The 14,490-nt window shown below is 40.0% G+C and overlaps 1 protein-coding gene across 4 annotated transcripts in view; it reads right to left on the bottom strand.

Annotated features, from left to right (window-relative positions):
* SLC66A1L (solute carrier family 66 member 1 like) overlaps positions 1-7,986 on the bottom strand; it is a 57,880-nt gene extending 49,894 nt beyond the window's left edge. For 3 of the 4 annotated variants that reach the window (XM_063703537.1, XM_063703538.1, XM_031009480.3), the window contains exon 1: positions 7,689-7,886. The gene's annotated coding sequence lies outside the window, so the exon portion shown is untranslated. Of the gene's footprint in view, positions 1-7,688 lie in introns of all 4 variants that reach the window. The other variant, XR_010132704.1, reaches the window with a different exon arrangement.
* Between the last annotated feature and the right edge of the window lie 6,504 nt (positions 7,987-14,490).

The following is a 14,490-nucleotide window of genomic DNA, read 5'->3' as shown; positions in this document are numbered from 1 at the left end:
ATTGAGCAAGAGCATGGGGCAGAAAGCTTATTTAAAGAAATAATAACAGAAAACTTTCTAAAACTCGAGAAAGATACAAATATTAAGATACAGGAAGGTCAGAGAATACCAGATTTGATCCAAGTAAGACTACCTCAAGGCATATAATAATCAAACTCTCAAAAGTCAAGGCAAAGGGAGAATCCTAAAAGCAGCAAGATAAAAGAAGAAATAACATATAAAAGAATTCCAATTAGTGTGGCAACAGACTTTTCAACAGAAACCATGCAGGATGGGAAAGAGTAGGACAATATTTTCAAAGTGCTGAAAGAAAATAACTGTCATCCAACAATATTATATCCAGCAAAGTTATCCTTCAAATATGAAGCAGAGATAAAGTTTTTCCCAGGTAAGTAAAAGCCAAAAGAATTCACCACCATCAGACTGTCTTACAGAAATGCTAAAGGGAGTTTTTTAATCTGAAATAAAAAATAATAACGTGCAAAAAAGAAAAACTTAAGGTAAAATTAAGTACAAAGACAACTCAAAAAAACCCAATACTGTAATTTCAATGTATAATCTGCTCATACTTCTAGTATAAAGCCCAAAAGAGAAATCTATCAAAAATGAGAATAGCTAAAGCAATCTATTAAGAGATGGGTAACATTAAAACATGTCAACAAAGACAACAAAGTGTCAAAATGGGGAGGAGGGATGGAGTTAAAGTATAGAGTTGGTTTTCTTTTTAGTTTTTTCTTTCTTTGTTTCTATTCTTCCCTTGTGATCTAAGATAAGTTGTCATTTTTAAAAATAATTTGTATTATCTAAAAGACGTTTTTTGTGTGCTTCATAGTAACCACAATGCAAAAACCTATCATAGATACACTAAAATAAAAAAAAGCAATGAATTAAAACATACTACCAGAGAAAATATCTTAACCACAAAAGGAAGACAGTAAGAAAGGAAAAGAGGAGTTACAAAACAACTAGAAAACAAGAAACAAAATGGCAGTAGTAAGTCCTCATCAATAATAACATGGATATAAATGGATTCAACCCTCCAATTAAAAGACATAGAATAGCTGAATTGATAAAGAAACAAGACCAAACTACACGCTGCCAAAAGAAACCCACCTCACCTATAAAGATACATATATACTGAAAGTGAAAGGATGGAAAAAGATACACCAAAAAAGATCAAGAATAGCGATATTTATAACAGATAAAATAGACTACTAGTCAAAAACTGTAAAAAGAGACAAAGAAGGTCAATATATAATGATAAAGGTGTCAATTCAGCAAGAGAGTATAACAACTATAAATATCTATGCACCCAACATCGGAGCACCCAAGTATATAAAGCAAACAGATCTAAAGGGAGAGGTAGATTGCCACACAGTAGGCAATTAGTATTAGTAGGGGATTTCAACACTGCACTCAGTAGTGGACAGATCAAGCAAACATAGAGCCAACAAAGAAACCTCAGAGTTAAACTACACTCAAGACCTAATAGACTTATTTGACATTCACAGAACACTTCACCCGTCAACTGCAGAACACATTCTTTCAATCAGCACAGGGAATATTCCCCAGAATATAATGTATCATAGGTCACAAAATGAGTCTCAAAAAATTCAAATAAGAAGAAATCATATCAAGTATCTTTTCTTGCCACAATGGAATAAAACTAGAAGTCAATAACAAGAGGAATCTCAGAAACTACACAAACACATAGAAATTAAACAACATGCTTCTGAACAACCAATGGGTCAAGGAAGAAATTCAGAAGGAAATTTAAAAGTTTCTTGAAACAAATAAGAATGTAAATACAAACACCAAAATCTATGGAATATAGAAAAAGCAATACTAAAAAGGAAGTTTACATTAATAAACATCTACATTAAAAAAGTAAAAATACTTCAAATAATCAACTTTATGATACACCTCAAGGAACTAGAAAAACAAGAACAAATCAAACCCAAAAATAGTAGTAGGAAAGAAATAACATAAATCAGAACAGACATAACTGAAGTTGATATTTTTAAAAGTACAAACAATGAAATGAAAGTTGGTTTTTTAAAAAGATAAGCAGAATTGACAAACTTTTAGCTAAACTAAATAAAAACACATAGGGAAGACCCAAATAAACAAATTTAGAAATTAAAAAAGATACCTAACAACTGAGACCACAAGGATAATTAGCAACTATTATGAACAACTATCCACCCACAAATTGGAAAACCTGGAAGAAATTCATAACTTTTTGAATATATATAATCTAACAAGATTGAACCATAAAGAAATAGAAATCCTCAACAAACCAATAACGGGTAATGAGATCAAAACTATAACAAAAATTCTCCAATTAAAGAAAAGCCCAGGACGTGATAATTTCACTGCTGAATTCTACCAAACATTGAAAGAATGAATACTGAATTCTCCTAAAACTCTTCAAAAAAACTGGAGAGGGGAGAGTACTTCAAACTCATTCTATGAGTCGAGAATTACCCTCATACCAAAAAGAGACAAGGATACAACAAAAAAAGAAAACTACAGGCCAATATCACTGATGAACACAGATGCAGAAATAAATAAATAAATAAAAATAAAAGCTCAACAAAATACCAGCAAACTGAATTCAACAACACATTAAAAAGATCACACATCATGATCAAGTGGGATTCATCCCAGGGGTGAAAGGATGGTTCAACATACAGAAGTCAACAAATGTAATACATCATATTAACAGAAAGAACCAAGAACAAAAACTATATGATCATTTCAATAGATGCCAAAAAAAGCATTCAATAAAATTCAACCTATTATGATAAAAAGCCTCAAAAAACTGGGTATAGAAGAAACATACCCCAAAATAATAAAGACCATATATGACAAACACAGAGCCAACATCATAGTGAATGGGGAAAAAGTGAAAGCCTTTTGTCTGAGATCTGGAACAAGACAAGGATGCCCATTTTCACCACTTTTATTCAATATAGTACTGGAAGTCCTACACAGAGCAATTCAGCAAGAGAAATAAGTGGCACCCAAATTGGAAAGAAAGAAGTCAAATTAGCCTTGTTTGCACACGACATGATCTCACATCTCGAAAAACCTAAAGACTACACCACAAAACTGTTAGAACTGATAAATGAATTAGCTAAAGTTGCAAATCCAAAATAAACATACAAAAATCAGTAGCATTTATATATGCCAATGCGAAGTAATCTGAAAATAATGTTTAAAAAAAAATACCATTTACAGTAGCTACAAAGAATATAAAATACCTAGGAATCAATTTAACCAAAGATGTGAAAGGTCTATTTAAAAAACACATAAAACACTGATTAAATAAAGTGAAGAGGACAAACGCACAAAAAGAAAAGAGATTACATGCTCATGGATTGGAAGAATTAATATTGTTAAAATGAAACTATAAAACCCTGATAAAGTGACGAAGACACACACACAAAAGAAAAGAGATTGCATGCTCATGGATTAGAAGAATTAATATTGTTAAAATGAAAATACTGCCCCGAGCAATTTACAGATTCTATGCAATCTTTATCAAAATGCCAATAACATTCTTCACGGAAATAGAAAAAAAAACCTTAAATTTATATGGAACCATAAAAGACCCCAAATAGCCAAAGCAATCCTGAGCAAGAGAACAAAGCTGGTGGCAACACACTACCTGACTTCAAAATATACTAAAAAGCTACAGTAACCAAATCAGCAAGATACTGGCATAAAAACAGACACACAAACCAATGAAACAGAATATAGAACCCAGATATAACTCCATACACTTACACCCAACTCATTTTTGACAAAGTTGCCAAGAAAACACGATGGGGAAGTTCAGTCTGTTCAATAAATGGTGCTGGGAAAACTGGATAAACACACACAGAAGAATGTAAATTAGTGCATTTCCACTATGGAAAACAGTATGGAGTTTCCTCAAAAAACTAAAAATAGAACTACTACATGATCCAGCAATTCCACTACTGGGTATATAACTAAAAGAAACGAAATCAATATATTGAAGAGATATATGTAGTCCAATGTTTACTGCAGTAGTAGTCACAGTAGCCAAAACATGAAATGAACCTAAGTGCCCATCAATAGATAAATGAATAAAGAAAATGCTGGCTGGGTGTGGTGGCATGCACCTGTAATCCCAGCACTTTGGAAGGCCCAGGTGGGAGGATTGCTTGAGCGCAGGCGTTTGAGACCAGCCTGGGCAACATAGTGAGATCCCATTTCTACAATTTTTTTTTAATTAGCCGGGTATGGTGGGCATGCACCTGTAGTCCCAGCTACTGAGGAGGCCGAGGTGGGAGGACCACTTGAGCCCAGGAGGTCGAGGCTGCAGTGAGCCCTGATTGCACCACCGCACTCCAGCCTGACCCGATCTCAACAACAACAACAACAAAAACAACAACAAAAGTATGATAACTATAGATAATGGAATATTATTCCTCCATAAAGAAGAATGAAGTCCTGTCATTTGCAGCAACATGAATGGAACTAGAGGTCATTATGTAAAGAGAAATAAGCCAGGCACAGAAAGACAAATATTGCATGTATTCATTTATATATGGAAGCTAAAACAAGAAGATCTCATGAAGACAGAGAGTAGATTGGTGGTTACCAGAGGCAAGGAAGGGTGGGGAAGAGGGAGAAGGTTGATGAATGGGTATAAATAAATGGTTAGATAGAAGAAATAAGATATGATGTTCAATAGATCAGTAGGATGACTATAGTTAACATTAGTCTATTGTACATTTCAAAATAGCTAGAAAAGAGCAATTCAAATGTTAACACAAAGGCAAGATAAATATTTAAGGTGATAGATATCCCAATTATCCTAATTTGATTATATGAATGTATCAAATCTTAACATGTACCCCCAAAATATGTACATCTATTATGTAATAATAAAAAAATTAAAACATTTAAAAAACAACAAAAAAGACTGGTTCCTTCCCTATTTCTATATCCTACAGACAGCTGGAGCCAAGTCTCAGAAATCCTAGCCTTCTCAGTGATATGGAGAGAACATCTGAGGAATCTGTACAGGAAATGCTAGGAATTACATTAACTTCAATACACAACCCACATCAACAGCAAGGAAAGAAAACCATCAGCCTGGGGAACTCAAGAGTAAAACTCAATTTAAAAGATAGAGCCACTGCCGCATGCAACATTGGTCCTTATACCTTGACCTCCTCTCTATGAATCCTGTATCTCCTGCCTAGAGCTTCTCCCAAGGTGCTGCTTGGTCAAGCCCATCTCTCAACACCCATCACCTGTGCTGCTGCTATATACCCATCACCTGTGCTGCTGCTATATAGTAAAGTTGTGTTCTTTCCTACTGATATTGGTCTACAGAGCAGCAGCATTAGCGTCACCTGGGAGCTTGTTAGCAATGCCCCAGTCCAGACCTACGGAGAATCAGAATCTGCATTTTAACAAGATTCCAGATGACTCCTATGTACATTAAAGTGTGAGAAGCTCTGCTGTAGTTCACGTACCGTGTCATTTAGGGACTTTCTTGTTTATGTCAGTTGGGCTGTTTATTGAGCATGTTTTGTGTGCCAATAATTTTAGATACTTTGTATCTGTATTCTCTAATATTCACAAAAGTAGAAATTATTATGAATAACTTATATATGCTTAAACTGCGACTCAGAGAGTTTGAGTCTTTCCCAAGCGGTCAAGAAGGGATCATAGTCTCTCAAGCAGTCATTTATATCTCAATTCTAGAGCTGAAGCTCTCAATAGGGTTTAGGAAGAAGAGTCTTCAAAACTGTGGTAATCTCTCTGAGAAACTCCATGAAATATATGATACCTAACTTTATCACACAAGTGAGGAGTATAAAAATCACAAACTAAGGCCAGGCACGGTAGCTCACGCCTGTAATCCCAGCACTTTGGGAGGCTGAGGCAGGTGAATCACTTGAGGTCAGGAGTTCAAGACAAGCCTGGCCAACATGGTGAAATCCCGTCTCTACTAAAAATACAAAAATTAGCCAGGCTGGTGGCATGCGCCTGTAATTCTAGCTACTCAGGAGGCTGAGGCAGGAGAATTGCTTGAACCTGGGAGGCAGAGGTTGCAGTGAGCCGAGATCACTCCACTGCACTCCAGCCTGGGCAACAGAGCAAGACTTTGTCTCAAAAAAAAAAAAAAAATCATAAGCTGGAACATGAAAAAAATGTGAGTTACCACATCTCACAGCTGCTTCTGAATCTTGCCAAGTCATCTGCTCCTTGGTCACTCGTTTTGCCCTCTGTTCATACTCACAGGCCAATAAGTTGTAAGAAGCATCAACGCATTAGGAAATGTGTGTGAGGAAAACTTAAAAATAAGACAGCTTTGTTAACTTAATTTTTACCCCTGTAATTTGGAAGACAACCATGCCTGTCCCACTTTGGCAGTCAGATAACGCTAGGTGTAGCTCTTAGTATTTTGAAGCAGGGGTGTTTGAGAGCTATTGGCCTGGAAACTCTTCTTGAGCACTTTATGATGCAGAGAATCAGCCATGCGTCACTTTTGATGCTGGAAACCTTCCCACCTAAATAGGCCAACACAAAATCACACACTTTCTGTACATCTCCGTCTCCTGAAAGTACCCACCACTGCCATCATATGCCATTAATGGCAACCAGGTGAGATGCCTCCTCTCTCAGCACATATAGATGTTAAGTACCTACAGGCCAGGAATGAAATCTAAACCATGACACCTCTCCCTTGTCCATCTCCCACCTTTTTCCTTATTTCCATGCATTGAATAAACCCCTATTCAATGAGGACTTATTTAATAAGATGACAATGTAATTTAATAATATGATTAGGCCAGGAGCAGTGGCTCACGCCCGTAATGCCAGCACGTTGGGAGGCCGAAGCGGGCGGATGACTTGAGGCCAGGAGTTCGAGACCAGCCTGGCCAACATGGTGGAACTGTCTCTACTAAAATTTAAAAATTAGCCGGTGTGGTGGTGCACACCTGTAATCCCAGCTACTTGGGAGGCTGAGGCAGGAGAATGGCTGGTAGCGGGAGGCAGAGGTTGCAGTGAGCCGAGATTGTGCCACTGAACTCCAGCCTGGGTGACAGAGTGAGACTCTGTCTCAAAATAATAATAATAATAATAATAATAATAATAATAATAATAATGAATAGCATTTATTGAGTGCCTGCAACGTGCTAGGCACTGTATGCGATATTTTCAGATTTGTCTTCAGTTCTCACAGAGATAGGGGAAAAGTCAGGCTTCGGTGGGGTTAAGTGACTTGCCCAAGATCATAAGGCCACGGAGGGGAGGGACTGGCAGTGGTATGCTCTTATGAGGTCACACAACATTGCACAGGCTCACTGGACAAAGTAGCCTTTCTTCCCACCTCACCAAGCGCTCTACAAAGGAGAAAGAGCTCCAAGAGTCCTACTGGCCTCAAGATAGTCTCATGTTTCTACGGCACGGTTCTCAAAGTTTGGTCCACTTGGGCCGGCACCCTGGGCCCGAGAAGCTGAATTTTCCACCACCCCATCTCTGCCCCCACCCCGCGCCGGTACTTTCAGACGCTCATGAGCGAGATTCAGAGTGGACTGGGGGTCATTCTGTACAAAGGTGGTCTTAGGTTTCCCATCATAAAGAATATCGAGATTACCCATGCAAAATCCAGCGAGGCACAGGGGCAGTTTACCAACCTCAAGGAAATGTACCGCCGTGTTCGGGCCCAACCTCAGGCAATGAGAGGAAACTGAAGGAGAAACCCACAGCACGCACGCAGGAGGCTGCCCTGCGTTGGCCAGCAGCCGGCGCCTCCGAGAGATCAGGGAAGAAAAGCTGTTCAGCCTGAGCACGCGGGGCGGGGACCGGGACCCTCAGCCTTCCCCTCCGCGACTGCCAGGGAAGGCACGCCCCACCCAGTCAGCTGCCAGGTTTGCGAGCACCACCTCCCAGGAAGCAGCCACTCCCGCTACCTCCCCTTCCCAGGTCGCGTTTAGATTGTCAGCTCCCGGACGTCCTGGCTCCACTGTCAGACCCCTGGGACACGACCTCCCCCACCCCGCCTCGTTTTTTTCCCCAGCCGACTGGGGATGGGGGTGGAGAGACTTTGGCCAACAGCTGCCTCCGCCTGGAGCAGGATTTAAGGTCCTGTCCAGCCTTGTCCCTTCTTTGAAAACCCCCAGATTCACACAGAAAAACCAATAAGCGCTCCACAGCCCCGCATGCTGCGCGCATCTGCGGGCCGCGCCCAAGGCCAAAGCCCGCCAGTTTGCCCGTGTGCCACGCAGCAGCCGGCTTCTTCGCGCTTACCGCGCGGCCCACAGATGCGGAGAAGAGGGCAAGCCAGGGCAGAGGATGGCACGACAACGAGACCAAACAGTGACCCCTGCAGGTGACTGGACGATAACTTGGCCTAGGACCGGCCCCCCGCCACTGCAAGCTGCGTTCCCTCTGTGCTCACACCCTGCAGCAGTCAAAGCACTCCCACTCACACACGGGCTGCACACGCATAGTTGCAGTACACCGAACTCACACACACTACACGTAAACACGTAGTCGTATGCACAAGCTCACACAATCACATGCGCCCGCGCGCGCACGCACGCACACACACACACACACACACACACACACACTTTGTACTGCATACAATAAAAAACTAGGCTTTCTGTTGTAGACTGAATAATGCCCTCCCCCTCTATCCCTAATCCCAAGATATCCAGGTACTATGCCTGGAACCTGTGAAAAGTTACCTTATATTCTAGGGAAGGAAAAAAGAAAAAGACTTTGCAGATGTGATTAAAGATTTGGGGATGGGAGATTTTCCGGCGTTAGCAGTAGGACCCAATGCAATCACAAGCATCCTTAGAAAGAAAGGCAGAGGGCCCTTCCATGCTTCCACATATAAGAGGAGAAGGCAATGTGAGCAGGAAGCAGAGACTGAAGTGATGTGGCCACAAGCCAAGGGATGCCAGCAGCCACCAGAAGCTGGAAGAGGCTAGGAGGTAACAGCGCTGTGGGGAGGAGTGTGGCACTTCAATATCTTGATTTCAGCCCAGTAAAACTCGTTTGAGTCTTCTGGCCTGCAGGACTGTGGGAGAATGTTTTAAGCCACCAAGTAGTAATTTCTTTCAGCAGCCATAGGAAACTAATAGTTTCCTATTCACACTTTCCACCCACAGCTCAGCATGCTGCAGTCTTTGAGATCGAAATTAGGATCATGCCATTTAACTTGAGCCAAGTTACTGAACCTTTAGCAGTTTCAGTTTCTTCATCTTTATTAACCTAGAAAGAATGCCTACCAAATGGGCAGATTATTGTGAGGACTCACTCGTGCATGCCTTCATGCTTTTATTTCCAATTAATAAATCACCTCCCACCATGTGCCAGACACAGCTCCAGAGGCTGGGTTAAATGAGACACCCTTTTGTAAGTACAGAACATAGCAAAAGCTCTTAGAACCACACCTGTCTGGCACACAGTAAGTGCTCCACAGATGTTGCAATAATCATCATCAGAGTCTTGACACTGAGCCTCACTTCAGTGGGAGGTCAAACTAGCACTTCATGGAGAGAGAACACAAAAAAGAACAGGAATGAAAAAAACTGGAAGAGGCTTCTTACCCTCAGAACACAATAGTGTTTTGTTCATCCTTCTTAAGCCCCAGTTGCCTTCTTCCTTTCCCTCCAGCGGTGCTACACGTGCTTCCATTCAAGACTGGAAACGTCCAGCGGACAGGGTCTGAACTTCACTCCCTATGCCTCTCTCTGCTTAATGAGGCTCACTCTTATTCCTTACCATAACCCTGGCCTGTATCCACACAGAACTAAATCTTTTCCAAGTAGGCTTTCTCTTCCTTCTGCTCCCTGATCCGCTTCAGTCATTCTCTCAGTTAAACAGTTTTCATAATCTAACTTCCCCTAATCTAGCTTGTAAGTGTCAGGGTCCAACCCCAGAGTCTACACTCCAACTAAACCACTCTATTAGTTTGCTCTCAGCAAACTTTTCTCCACACTGACATTTAAGGACATTTCAGAAGGGACAGCCTTAGTCTAGTGCCACATAGGGACACCACTGGATTTTTGGATGGAACAATTCTTCACAGAATCACACTGTCTTAGGCATTATAGGGCATTTAGCAACCCTGGCTTTGATCACTAAATTAGAGTAGTACCACAGTGTGTGTGACAATCAAAACTAACCACACATTTCCCGGCAAAGATTGGGGAGGAGAGGCTGCATGGATGGGACAGTCCTTATGAACTTTTATTTTTCAGTTTAATTTGATCTCCATATTATCTTCCTGTTACATCTAGTAGTGCCTGATTTAGCAATAGGCATCCGTAATTATCGACAAAGTAAACACCCAAGAATATGCAGTGATTTGAAAGGCAGAGAATGTTTCCAAGGAATACAATACACTCCACCACTCTGATTTCAGGCAAGTTGCTTGACTTCTCTATGCATCAATGTCTTCAACCTCAAAACGGAAATGAAAAAAATACTCAAGGACAAATGATTTTTGTTCCCCATCCACAGTGTAGAATTATTCTGTGAAGTGGTTGCCTGACAAGGAACTACATTTCCTGCCTCCTTTGGCATGTATGTGGGGCTATGTGGTTATTTCAATGAAAATGTTAGCAGCAGTGACGTATGTTGCTTTCTGTTAATGTGGTTTGGAAGTCGGCACACCTTCTCCACCTGTTCTTCCCTCATTTGCTAGCTTGATGTCAGTGCCCAGAACATACCAGGAAGCTACACATTAGAAATGAGAGCGCAAGAAGGTGTGGAAGGATCCTGGGCCCTCTGGATCTCCATTTGGGGAAAACCTACCTGCCTGCAGGAATACTCATACTGATCATGAAGCAACAAAAAATAAATTGATTAATTAAAAACCTTGCATTGTGTTGAAGCCATTGGACATTGGACATTTTGGAATTTGTTAGAGAAGGAAGCATTGCCTTAACTCATTCAAATATTTACCTCTTGTGATGTGTTAAAGAATGTAAACACATAAGAAAAGCACATGGTATATAAAACACATTCATTAAATTCTAGCTATAGTAATTATTATTGTCTCTCTAAATTATTTAGTTTCTATAGCTCTTACGGTCAATATCACATTTTGGTAGTTATTATATATAATATTAGCATTTATGTTTTTAGTTATTTGATGTCTATGGCTCTATTCACTCAAAAATTATAACTGAGCACCCACTACATATCAGGCACTGGGGAAACAAAGATGAGAAAGGCATGGTCCTTGCTCCCAGGTTCTTTACATCAGTAAAAAGTTTCATACCTTAGATGCCTCCTATGTCTCCCATGTTGATCTACCTGGAGCCAAGCATAAGGTGAATGCTCAAAAATGTACCTGCAATAGTATACCTGCAGATATATTTGGAATACAGAGTCACCACCACACAAACCAAATTTGTATGTGTTCACCCATGCCTCAGTCCTCACTCTTAAGTGCTGAAATAATCCCAGGTAAAAATCTCATCACTACAATTGCACCAAGAATTTCAAATTGGCAGCTCCCCAGCAGGTAGAGGAACTTCCAGTCATTCTGGACATCAGGTGTAATCATGTGTTTTCTTCCTGAGAAGAATATGCCACCATTTGTCTCTTTTCTTCAAAGATCCAGGGCATTAAATCATAAAGGAAAGAAAAGAAAAGAAGAAGAATGGATTGAAGAAATCACTTAGTAGTTTCCTTAGGACTTAGCACATAGAAAACACAAGATGAAAGCAAGTGAAGACATAATCACTTAATATTCCCTTGGAAAAGCTCCATCCCCAAATGTCCTTCATCCTTGCTGCTATTTGTCGAAGGTCTGCAAAGCTGAGTAGGAGTGTTTTATGCTAATTGGCTTTATCTGACATCCCTTTATCATTTGAAATTAATAGACAGCCTCGTAGATACAAGGTTAATGGAATGTCTTCTCCACCTCAGATTTGCAACTTGGCATTTTCCCCCAAACACCACTTTCATCTTTATATAAGTGATTGTGTCTATAAAGTCTTCTAAGAAAGGCATGCTGTCTAATCCCATCAGCCCATTTGTGAAACATTCCAGAGGGGAAATTGTTTACTGTCATTGTAGAAGCTATTCTGTTCTTGGCATGCTCCTCAACACCCCCGATGTTTGACATCTTCTTAGCATGGTGGGGAGATGGTAGCTCGATGTGCCAAGCACCAAGCACCAGCCACATAACAAAACTCCTGCTTTGCCAGCCCTTTGGAATAATGCCATATGAACAAAGGAAAGCTTAATGTGAAGTAGAATCAAACTCCACCTCTAGGCACAGAGATGATAGAGGCCCTCTGCCTTTTCCTTCTACTCCTTCCTTTCTAGAAACACAGACTGAGGTGACATTTGGAAAAGAAGTATGAATGTGTTATAAAACTGGAAAGACTTTTGGCTGAGGAAAGCCTTCTCTGCAAGTTCTGAATATCTTTGAGGGGCAAGAGTAGGATAGAGGAGAGGGAGTACGCAGAGTGACTGTTTTGGCCTTCAAGGAAGAGTCAAGGCTGGGCGTAGTGGCTCACCCTTGTTATCCCAGCACTTTGGGGGGCTGAGGCAGGCAGATCACTTGAGGCCAGTTCAAGATCAGCCTGGCCAACATGGCAAAACTCCCTCTCTACCAGAAATACAAATATTACTGGGTGCCTGTAATCCCAGCTACTCAGGTGGCTGAGGCACGAGAATCACTTAAACCCTGGAAGTGGAGGTTGCAGTGAGCCGAGATTGCACCACTGAACCCAAGCCTGAGCGACAGAGTGAGACTCTGTCTAAAACAGAAAATAAAATTAAAAAGCCAAGAGAATCAGCAGTTTATTCAACTCAGATCATCAGAGGCCAAGGAGTTTTGAGAAGGGCAGATAGAATGCAGAGTTCATAATGATAATTCCATATGCTTTATACTCCAAGAACTCCAGAGGCCTTTTCTGTTTAAACATCTTAAACAATATTGTGCTAGTATTTAAGATACACAAAAAGGCATAAAGAATAAAACAAAACAAAATGCGATAGAGGTTGATATACATCTCCCATCTTCTCCCTCTATATTCTAGCCCACAAGTAACCACTGTCCTAAATTTGTAGTTTGCCGTTGTGTGCTTTCCCATGCCTTTGCCACATGCTAGTTGCTTTACATGTTTTTAGATGTTATTTACCTCTGTATTTTATGCACATCTGTATCAGACGTAAATAGGAACAAATAGATACAACAGAAAACAACAAAAGGACAGTAATCTAAACAAAATACAAGTTTATTCCTCTATCACATTAAAGGAATCTGGAGGTAGGCCAATCAGAGCTTTTATGGTGGCATTTAGGAATCCAGGTACCTATTTTCTATTCATCCTAGCTCACAGTTTCCATTTTTAAAGTAATCTTCTAGTGTAAAGTAGGCTGCTAGAATTTCAATCATTATGTCCACATTGTGAGCTAGAAGAAGGGAAAAATGTAGCAGGGCAAAAGAAAGGGTCATTAGCAGCTCAGCAAAACCCCTTTATGAAGTTCCTGAAAATCATAATCATCACTTCCACTTGCAGCTCATTTTCTAGAACTATATCACATCACCACACCAAGCTGCAAGATCCCTTTTATTATGGGAAGCAATTTTCCAAATAATATTGGTATTTGATTACAAAGTGGAAAGTCGAGAATGTCTGTGAACAACTATAGTCTGCAAATATTTGCACTCTTTATGTGCTTGTTTTTGCTTAATTGCATTTGTGAGATTCATCCACATTGAAAGTTATAGCTCTGGTTCATTAATTTTCCCTGCTGTATACTATTTTATTGAGTGAATATTCTACAATTTATTTACCTAGTCTTCTGTTTATGTTTTTTATTTTTGTTTTCTTTTTGGGATGGTTGAGAGGAAGTGTTTAAAGAAATGATGCTATGAACATTCTCATGCATTTTCTGGTTCATATATATATGTGTGTTTCTTCAGGGATCTTAATACAAAGTAGAAATACTGGGCCATGGGTATATATCACCTCAATTTTACAAATTTTTGTAAAGGTGATCAAATTTTTCTATCAAATTTTTCTAAAGGTGATAGCACCATTGCACTCTACCAGCAGTCAGTGGTGTCCTTTGTACTCAAAGTCCTAAACAATATTTGGTATTTGGACACTTTTTGGGTGTCCAAATGACAGAGCCTCCCCAAATGAGAAGGAACCAGAAAACCAACTCTGGTAACAAGACAAAACAAAGTTCTTTAACACCTCCAAAAAAATCATTCTAGCTCACCAGCAATAGACCCAAACCAAGAAGAAATCCCTGATCTACCTGAAAAAGAATTCAGGAGGTTAGTTATTAAGCTAATCAGGGAGGCACCAGAGAAAGGTGAAGTCCAAAGTAAGGAAACCCAAAAAACAATACAAGAAGTGAAGGGAGAAATAATCAAGGAAATAGATAACATACATAAAAAACAATCAAAACTTCAGGAAACAATGGACACACTTATATTAATGCAAAATG

Source organism: Gorilla gorilla, chromosome 2 (assembly GCF_029281585.2).
Source record: "Gorilla gorilla gorilla isolate KB3781 chromosome 2, NHGRI_mGorGor1-v2.1_pri, whole genome shotgun sequence".
Lineage (NCBI taxonomy): Eukaryota > Metazoa > Chordata > Mammalia > Primates > Hominidae > Gorilla > Gorilla gorilla.
This window is presented reverse-complemented; position numbering and strand designations above follow the sequence as displayed.